Source organism: Zootermopsis nevadensis, unplaced genomic scaffold (assembly GCF_977971745.1).
Source record: "Zootermopsis nevadensis isolate Lab colony 2312 unplaced genomic scaffold, Znev_1.0 Znev_ptg000253l, whole genome shotgun sequence".
Classification (NCBI taxonomy): Eukaryota; Metazoa; Arthropoda; class Insecta; order Blattodea; family Termopsidae; genus Zootermopsis; species Zootermopsis nevadensis.
The window spans coordinates 55,001-63,512 of NW_028259380.1; positions in this window are offsets into that span (position 1 = coordinate 55,001).

The window sequence follows — 8,512 nt, forward strand, 5'->3', positions numbered from 1 at the left end:
GTGGTGCGTGGTACTTGAAACCAGTTCTGCGGCTATGTCCGACCGTGCGTGTTAGTTGAGTCGCTTCAGCGGCTAAGTCCAAAAAATTTCCAAAATGCAGAAAAATACACATAATTGAAGAAAATTGGGCTTGCTGTGCTTAATAATATCGTTAATAGATTAAAAATAAATTTCCGCTGTGTTAGCTGGGCCTTACTTGGACGGTACGAATTCTGCGGCTATGTCCCGTGGTGCGTGGTACTTGAAACCAGTTCTGCGGCTATGTCCGACCGTGCGTGTTAGTTGAGTCGCTTCAGCGGCTAAGTCCGAAAATTTCCAAAATGCAGAAAAATATTCATAATTGAAGAAAGTTGGCCTTGCTGTGCATAGTAATGCCGTTAATTGACTAAAAATAAATTTCCGCTGTGTTAGGTGGGCCTTACTTGGACGGGACGAATTCTGCGGCTATGTCCCGTGGTGCGTGGTACTTGAAATCAGTTCTGCGGCTATGTCCGACCGTGCGTGTTAGTTGAGTCGCTTCAGCGGCTAAGTCCAAAAAATTTCCAAAATGCAGAAAAATACACATAATTGAAGAAAATTGGGCTTGCTGTGCTTAATAATATCGTTAATAGATTAAAAATAAATTTCCGCTGTGTTAGGTGGGCCTTACTTGGACGGTACGAATTCTGCGGCTATGTCCCGTGGTGCGTGGTACTTGAAACCAGTTCTGCGGCTATGTCCGACCGTGCGTGTTAGTTGAGTCGCTTCAGCGGCTAAGTCCGAAAATTTCCAAAATGCAGAAAAATATACATAATTGAAGAAAATTGGCCTTGCTGTGCTTAATAATGTCGTTAATAGATTAAAAATAAATTTCCGCTGTGTTAGCTGGGCCTTACTTGGACGGTACGAATTCTGCGGCTATGTCCCGTGGTGCGTGGTACTTGAAACCAGTTCTGCGGCTATGTCCGACCGTGCGTGTTAGTTGAGTCGCTTCAGCGGCTAAGTCCGAAAATTTCCAAAATGCAGAAAAATATACATAATTGAAGAAAATTGGCCTTGCTGTGCTTAATAATGTCGTTAATAGATTAAAAATAAATTTCCGCTGTGTTAGCTGGGCCTTACTTGGACGGTACGAATTCTGCGGCTATGTCCCGTGGTGCGTGGTACTTGAAACCAGTTCTGCGGCTATGTCCGACCGTGCGTGTTAGTTGAGTCGCTTCAGCGGCTAAGTCCGAAAATTTCCAAAATGCAGAAAAATATACATAATTGAAGAAAATTGGCCTTGCTGTGCTTAATAATGTCGTTAATAGATTAAAAATAAATTTCCGCTGTGTTAGCTGGGCCTTACTTGGACGGTACGAATTCTGCGGCTATGTCCCGTGGTGCGTGGTACTTGAAACCAGTTCTGCGGCTATGTCCGACCGTGCGTGTTAGTTGAGTCGCTTCAGCGGCTAAGTCCAAAAAATTTCCAAAATGCAGAAAAATACACATAATTGAAGAAAATTGGGCTTGCTGTGCTTAATAATATCGTTAATAGATTAAAAATAAATTTCCGCTGTGTTAGGTGGGCCTTACTTGGACGGTACGAATTCTGCGGCTATGTCCCGTGGTGCGTGGTACTTGAAACCAGTTCTGCGGCTATGTCCGACCGTGCGTGTTAGTTGAGTCGCTTCAGCGGCTAAGTCCAAAAAATTTCCAAAATGCAGAAAAATATACATAATTGAAGAAAGTTGGCCTTGCTGTGCTTAATAATATCGTTAATAGAATAAAAATAAATTTCCGCTGTGTTAGGTGGGCCTTACTTGGACGGTACGAATTCTGCGGCTATGTCCCGTGGTGCGTGGTACTTGAAACCAGTTCTGCGGCTATGTCCGACCGTGCGTGTTAGTTGAGTCGCTTCAGCGGCTAAGTCCAAAAAATTTCCAAAATGCAGAAAAATACACATAATTCAAGAAAATTGGGCTTGCTGTGCTTAATAATATCGTTAATAGATTAAAAATAAATTTCCGCTGTGTTAGCTGGGCCTTACTTGGACGGTACGAATTCTGCGGCTATGTCCCGTGGTGCGTGGTACTTGAAACCAGTTCTGCGGCTATGTCCGACCGTGCGTGTTAGTTGAGTCGCTTCAGCGGCTAAGTCCGAAAATTTCCAAAATGCAGAAAAATATACATAATTGAAGAAAGTTGGCCTTGCTGTGCTTAATAATATCGTTAATAGAATAAAAATAAATTTCCGCTGTGTTAGGTGGGCCTTACTTGGACGGTACGAATTCTGCGGCTATGTCCCGTGGTGCGTGGTACTTGAAACCAGTTCTGCGGCTATGTCCCACCGTGCGTGTTACTTGAGTCGCTTCAGCGGCTAAGTCCGAAAATTTCCAAAATGCAGAAAAATATTCATAATTGAAGAAAGTTGGCCTTGCTGTGCATAGTAATGCCGTTAATTGACTAAAAATAAATTTCCGCTGTGTTAGCTGGGCCTTACTTGGACGGTACGAATTCTGCGGCTATGTCCCGTGGTGCGTGGTACTTGAAACCAGTTCTGCGGCTATGTCCGACCGTGCGTGTTAGTTGAGTCGCTTCAGCGGCTAAGTCCAAAAAATTTCCAAAATGCAGAAAAATACACATAATTGAAGAAAATTGGGCTTGCTGTGCTTAATAATATCGTTAATAGATTAAAAATAAATTTCCGCTGTGTTAGCTGGGCCTTACTTGGACGGTACGAATTCTGCGGCTATGTCCCGTGGTGCGTGGTACTTGAAATCAGTTCTGCGGCTATGTCCCACCGTGCGTGTTACTTGAGTCGCTTCAGCGGCTAAGTCCGAAAATTTCCAAAATGCAGAAAAATATACATAATTGAAGAAAGTTGGCCTTGCTGTGCTTAATAATATCGTTAATAGATTAAAAATAAATTTCCGCTGTGTTAGGTGGGCCTTAATTGGACGGTACGAATTCTGCGGCTATGTCCCGTGGTGCGTGGTACTTGAAACCAGTTCTGCGGCTATGTCCGACCGTGCGTGTTAGTTGAGTCGCTTCAGCGGCTAAGTCCGAAAATTTCCAAAATGCAGAAAAATATTCATAATTGAAGAAAGTTGGCCTTGCTGTGCATAGTAATGCCGTTAATTGACTAAAAATAAATTTCCGCTGTGTTAGGTGGGCCTTACTTGGACGGGACGAATTCTGCGGCTATGTCCCGTGGTGCGTGGTACTTGAAATCAGTTCTGCGGCTATGTCCGACCGTGCGTGTTAGTTGAGTCGCTTCAGCGGCTAAGTCCAAAAAATTTCCAAAATGCAGAAAAATACACATAATTGAAGAAAATTGGGCTTGCTGTGCTTAATAAAATCGTTAATAGATTAAAAATAAATTACCGCTGTGTTAGGTGGGCCTTACTTGGACGGTACGAATTCTGCGGCTATGTCCCGTGGTGCGTGGTACTTGAAATCAGTTCTGCGGCTATGTCCCACCGTGCGTGTTACTTGAGTCGCTTCAGCGGCTAAGTCCGAAAATTTCCAAAATGCAGAAAAATATACATAATTGAAGAAAGTTGGCCTTGCTGTGCTTAATAATATCGTTAATAGATTAAAAATAAATTTCCGCTGTGTTAGCTGGGCCTTACTTGGACGGTACGAATTCTGCGGCTATGTCCCGTGGTGCGTGGTACTTGAAACCAGTTCTGCGGCTATGTCCGACCGTGCGTGTTAGTTGAGTCGCTTCAGCGGCTAAGTCCAAAAAATTTCCAAAATGCAGAAAAATACACATAATTGAAGAAAATTGGGCTTGCTGTGCTTAATAATATCGTTAATAGATTAAAAATAAATTTCCGCTGTGTTAGCTGGGCCTTACTTGGACGGTACGAATTCTGCGGCTATGTCCCGTGGTGCGTGGTACTTGAAACCAGTTCTGCGGCTATGTCCGACCGTGCGTGTTAGTTGAGTCGCTTCAGCGGCTAAGTCCGAAAATTTCCAAAATGCAGAAAAATACACATAATTGAAGAAAATTGGGCTTGCTGTGCTTAATAAAATCGTTAATAGATTAAAAATAAATTACCGCTGTGTTAGCTGGGCCTTACTTGGACGGTACGAATTCTGCGGCTGTCCCGTGGTGCGTGGTACTTGAAATCAGTTCTGCGGCTATGTCCGACCGTGCGTGTTAGTTGAGTCGCTTCAGCGGCTAAGTCCAAAAAATTTCCAAAATGCAGAAAAATACACATAATTGAAGAAAATTGGGCTTGCTGTGCTTAATAATATCGTTAATAGATTAAAAATAAATTTCCGCTGTGTTAGGTGGGCCTTACTTGGACGGTACGAATTCTGCGGCTATGTCCCGTGGTGCGTGGTACTTGAAACCAGTTCTGCGGCTATGTCCGACCGTGCGTGTTAGTTGAGTCGCTTCAGCGGCTAAGTCCAAAAAATTTCCAAAATGCAGAAAAATACACATAATTGAAGAAAATTGGGCTTGCTGTGCTTAATAATATCGTTAATAGATTAAAAATAAATTTCCGCTGTGTTAGCTGGGCCTTACTTGGACGGTACGAATTCTGCGGCTATGTCCCGTGGTGCGTGGTACTTGAAACCAGTTCTGCGGCTATGTCCGACCGTGCGTGTTAGTTGAGTCGCTTCAGCGGCTAAGTCCGAAAATTTCCAAAATGCAGAAAAATATTCATAATTGAAGAAAGTTGGCCTTGCTGTGCATAGTAATGCCGTTAATTGACTAAAAATAAATTTCCGCTGTGTTAGGTGGGCCTTACTTGGACGGTACGAATTCTGCGGCTATGTCCCGTGGTGCGTGGTACTTGAAACCAGTTCTGCGGCTATGTCCGACCGTGCGTGTTAGTTGAGTCGCTTCAGCGGCTAAGTCCAAAAAATTTCCAAAATGCAGAAAAATACACATAATTGAAGAAAATTGGGCTTGCTGTGCCGTTAATTGACTAAAAATAAATTTCCGCTGTTTTACTCGGACGTGGGTGTGTTCTGCGGCTATGTATCACGGTGCGTGGTAGTTGAAAGGTCGCTCCAGCGGCTAAGTCCGAAACAAAACATAATGTAGTCGAATATCCATAATTGAAGAAAATTGGGCTTGCTGTGTGCATCATAATGCCGTTAATTGACTAAAAATAAATTTCCGCTGTTTTACTCGGACGTCGGGGTTCTGCGGCTATGTCCCAAGGCGCGTGGTACGTGAAAGGGGTCTAGCTCTGCGGCTAAGTCCCACCGTGCGTGGTACTTGAATGGTCGCTCCAGCGGCTAAGTCCGAAACGATCCATAACATAGTCAAATATCTATTACTGAAGAAAATTGGGCTTGCTGTGCGCTTCATAATGCCGTTAATTGTCTAAAAATAGTTTACCGCTGTTTTACTCGGACGTCGGGATTCTGCGGCTATGTCCCAAGGCGCGTGGTACGTGAAAGGGGTCTAGCTCTGCGGCTAAGTCCCACCGTGCGTGGTACTTGAATGGTCGTTCCAGCGGCTAAGTCCCACGGTGCGTGGTAGTTGCTGGATGGCGCGTGGTAGGTGTTGGCCGGCCTCGGCGGCCACTTAAGAGAGTCAAAACTATAGATCTTCGCTGCCACTCACCCGCGGGGGCTGGGGAATCCCTCCAGCCCGCCAGCGCCCCTCCCCCGCGGGGGGGTGGGGGGGCCGGAGTGACTTCGCGGGGTCTCGAAGCCGGGACCGTAGCGCACGCCCTGAGCGGAACAGGGCACGCCGCTGGCGGGGTTCGAACCCAGGACCTTCTTCGGCCATGCAGCAGCGACCCGATTTCTTGGTGTAGGGCGCCGTGGAGGCACGCGGCGTCCCAGAATCCCCGAAGCGAGGTTCGAACCCAGGAACGTCATAGGCCCCTCGCGGCTGCAGCAGCGACGAGCTTGCGTGGCGTAGGGCGCCGTGGTGGCAGGCGAGCATCGAACCGAGGACTGAGTCCTCGAGGCTGGCCGGAGAACACAGGAGCGTCGTCATCGTCCTCGCGGCGGCGGCGTAGGGCGCCGTGGTGGCCCGCGGCATCTCAGGTGGGCCTAAAACAATTAAGCTAGGTTCGAACCCAGGACGGAGTCCGGACCGAGTCCCCGCGATTAAGAACGCGGTCCCCCGCCCGCCCGCCCGCCCACACACGCCAGATCTCCGTCCTGCCCCCACCCCCACCCCCGTCCTGACACTACGACCCCGGGTCAAGTGCGGCGTGTCCCGAACCGGCAGGAGGCCTCATACTTGCCGATTGCCGGTTCGGCCGCGCACTCGGACCTGCTCCCAAAGTCCTCCCCATAGTAGGTCTGGACCCCCCTTATCTCAGCATTTGTCTTGCGCGGGCGGAAGGCGATTTTCTCCCCGACGAGAGGCTTGCCGGCCGCCAAGGCCCGGGACGTCTGCGGCAAAAGTCCGACGGCGCGTGGTAGCTCAGAAGGCTGTTTCGGTGAAAGAGTCCTGCGGTAATGGCGCCTTCTTAATAATAGTAACTTGAATAAAAATAACATAAGACAACACGAATAACGGGAGTAGAAGAAGAAGAATTAGGGAGGAAGAAAGCGTAATATAGTGAAGTAGATGGTTTTGTATTCTTATGAGTTGTTTGATTTTGAGTGAGTGAGTGGGATGTGTTGTTTTGGTTGCGTCTTATGTTTTTCTTTTATGGTTCTGTTGTGTCTTATTCTTTTTGTTGTGCCCTCTAATTATTCTTTTTCTGTCTCACTGTGTTGATGTATCGCATTGTTTTGTTGTGTCTTATGTTCTTGTACCTTATTGTAGGTCACTGCCACCGGGGATAAAATCATTTGCAATCAATAACAAATAATAAAAATAATAATATGGTTAAGTATTTGTAAATCATTAAAATTGGGCTTGCGGTGCCCCGTCTCGAAAGAAATCATCGTATAGCCGTTAACGCATTAAAAGTAAGTCATGTAAGAGACTACGCCTGTGTTTGATGGGTTGTATTGGGACGGTCGCTTCCTGAGGCCAATTCAGACGGCGAGTATAGTTACGGGGCTGCTTCGAAGCACGAGACCGTGCCGTGATAGCGCCTTCCTAAGAATAAGAAATAGAACGAATATAACTTCAGCGGCTAAGTCCGAAATATTCCAAAATGCAGTAAAATATTCTTAATTGAAAAAAAATGGGCTTGCTGTGCACAATAATGCCGTTAATTGTCTAAAAATAAATTTCCGAAATTTAACTCAAAAGTCATGGCTCTGCGGCTATGTCCCGTGGTGCTTGGAACTTGAAATCAGTTCTGCGGCTATGTCCGACCGTGCGTGTTAGTTGAGTCGCTTCAGCGGCTAAGTCCGAAAATTTCCAAAATGCAGAAAAATATACATAATTGAAGAAAGTTGGCCTTGCTGTGCTTAATAATATCGTTAATAGATTAAAAATAAATTTCCGCTGTGTTAGGTGGGCCTTACTTGGACGGTACGAATTCTGCGGCTATGTCCCGTGGTGCGTGGTACTTGAAACCAGTTCTGCGGCTATGTCCGACCGTGCGTGTTAGTTGAGTCGCTTCAGCGGCTAAGTCCAAAAAATTTCCAAAATGCAGAAAAATACACATAATTGAAGAAAATTGGGCTTGCTGTGCTTAATAATATCGTTAATAGATTAAAAATAAATTTCCGCTGTGTTAGCTGGGCCTTACTTGGACGGTACGAATTCTGCGGCTATGTCCCGTGGTGCGTGGTACTTGAAACCAGTTCTGCGGCTATGTCCGACCGTGCGTGTTAGTTGAGTCGCTTCAGCGGCTAAGTCCAAAAAATTTCCAAAATGCAGAAAAATACACATAATTGAAGAAAATTGGGCTTGCTGTGCTTAATAATATCGTTAATAGATTAAAAATAAATTTCCGCTGTGTTAGCTGGGCCTTACTTGGACGGTACGAATTCTGCGGCTATGTCCCGTGGTGCGTGGTACTTGAAACCAGTTCTGCGGCTATGTCCGACCGTGCGTGTTAGTTGAGTCGCTTCAGCGGCTAAGTCCGAAAATTTCCAAAATGCAGAAAAATATTCATAATTGAAGAAAGTTGGCCTTGCTGTGCATAGTAATGCCGTTAATTGACTAAAAATAAATTTCCGCTGTGTTAGGTGGGCCTTACTTGGACGGGACGAATTCTGCGGCTATGTCCCGTGGTGCGTGGTACTTGAAATCAGTTCTGCGGCTATGTCCGACCGTGCGTGTTAGTTGAGTCGCTTCAGCGGCTAAGTCCAAAAAATTTCCAAAATGCAGAAAAATACACATAATTGAAGAAAATTGGGCTTGCTGTGCTTAATAATATCGTTAATAGATTAAAAATAAATTTCCGCTGTGTTAGGTGGGCCTTACTTGGACGGTACGAATTCTGCGGCTATGTCCCGTGGTGCGTGGTACTTGAAACCAGTTCTGCGGCTATGTCCGACCGTGCGTGTTAGTTGAGTCGCTTCAGCGGCTAAGTCCGAAAATTTCCAAAATGCAGAAAAATATACATAATTGAAGAAAATTGGCCTTGCTGTGCTTAATAATGTCGTTAATAGATTAAAAATAAATTTCCGCTGTGTTAGCTGGGCCTTACTTGGACGGTACG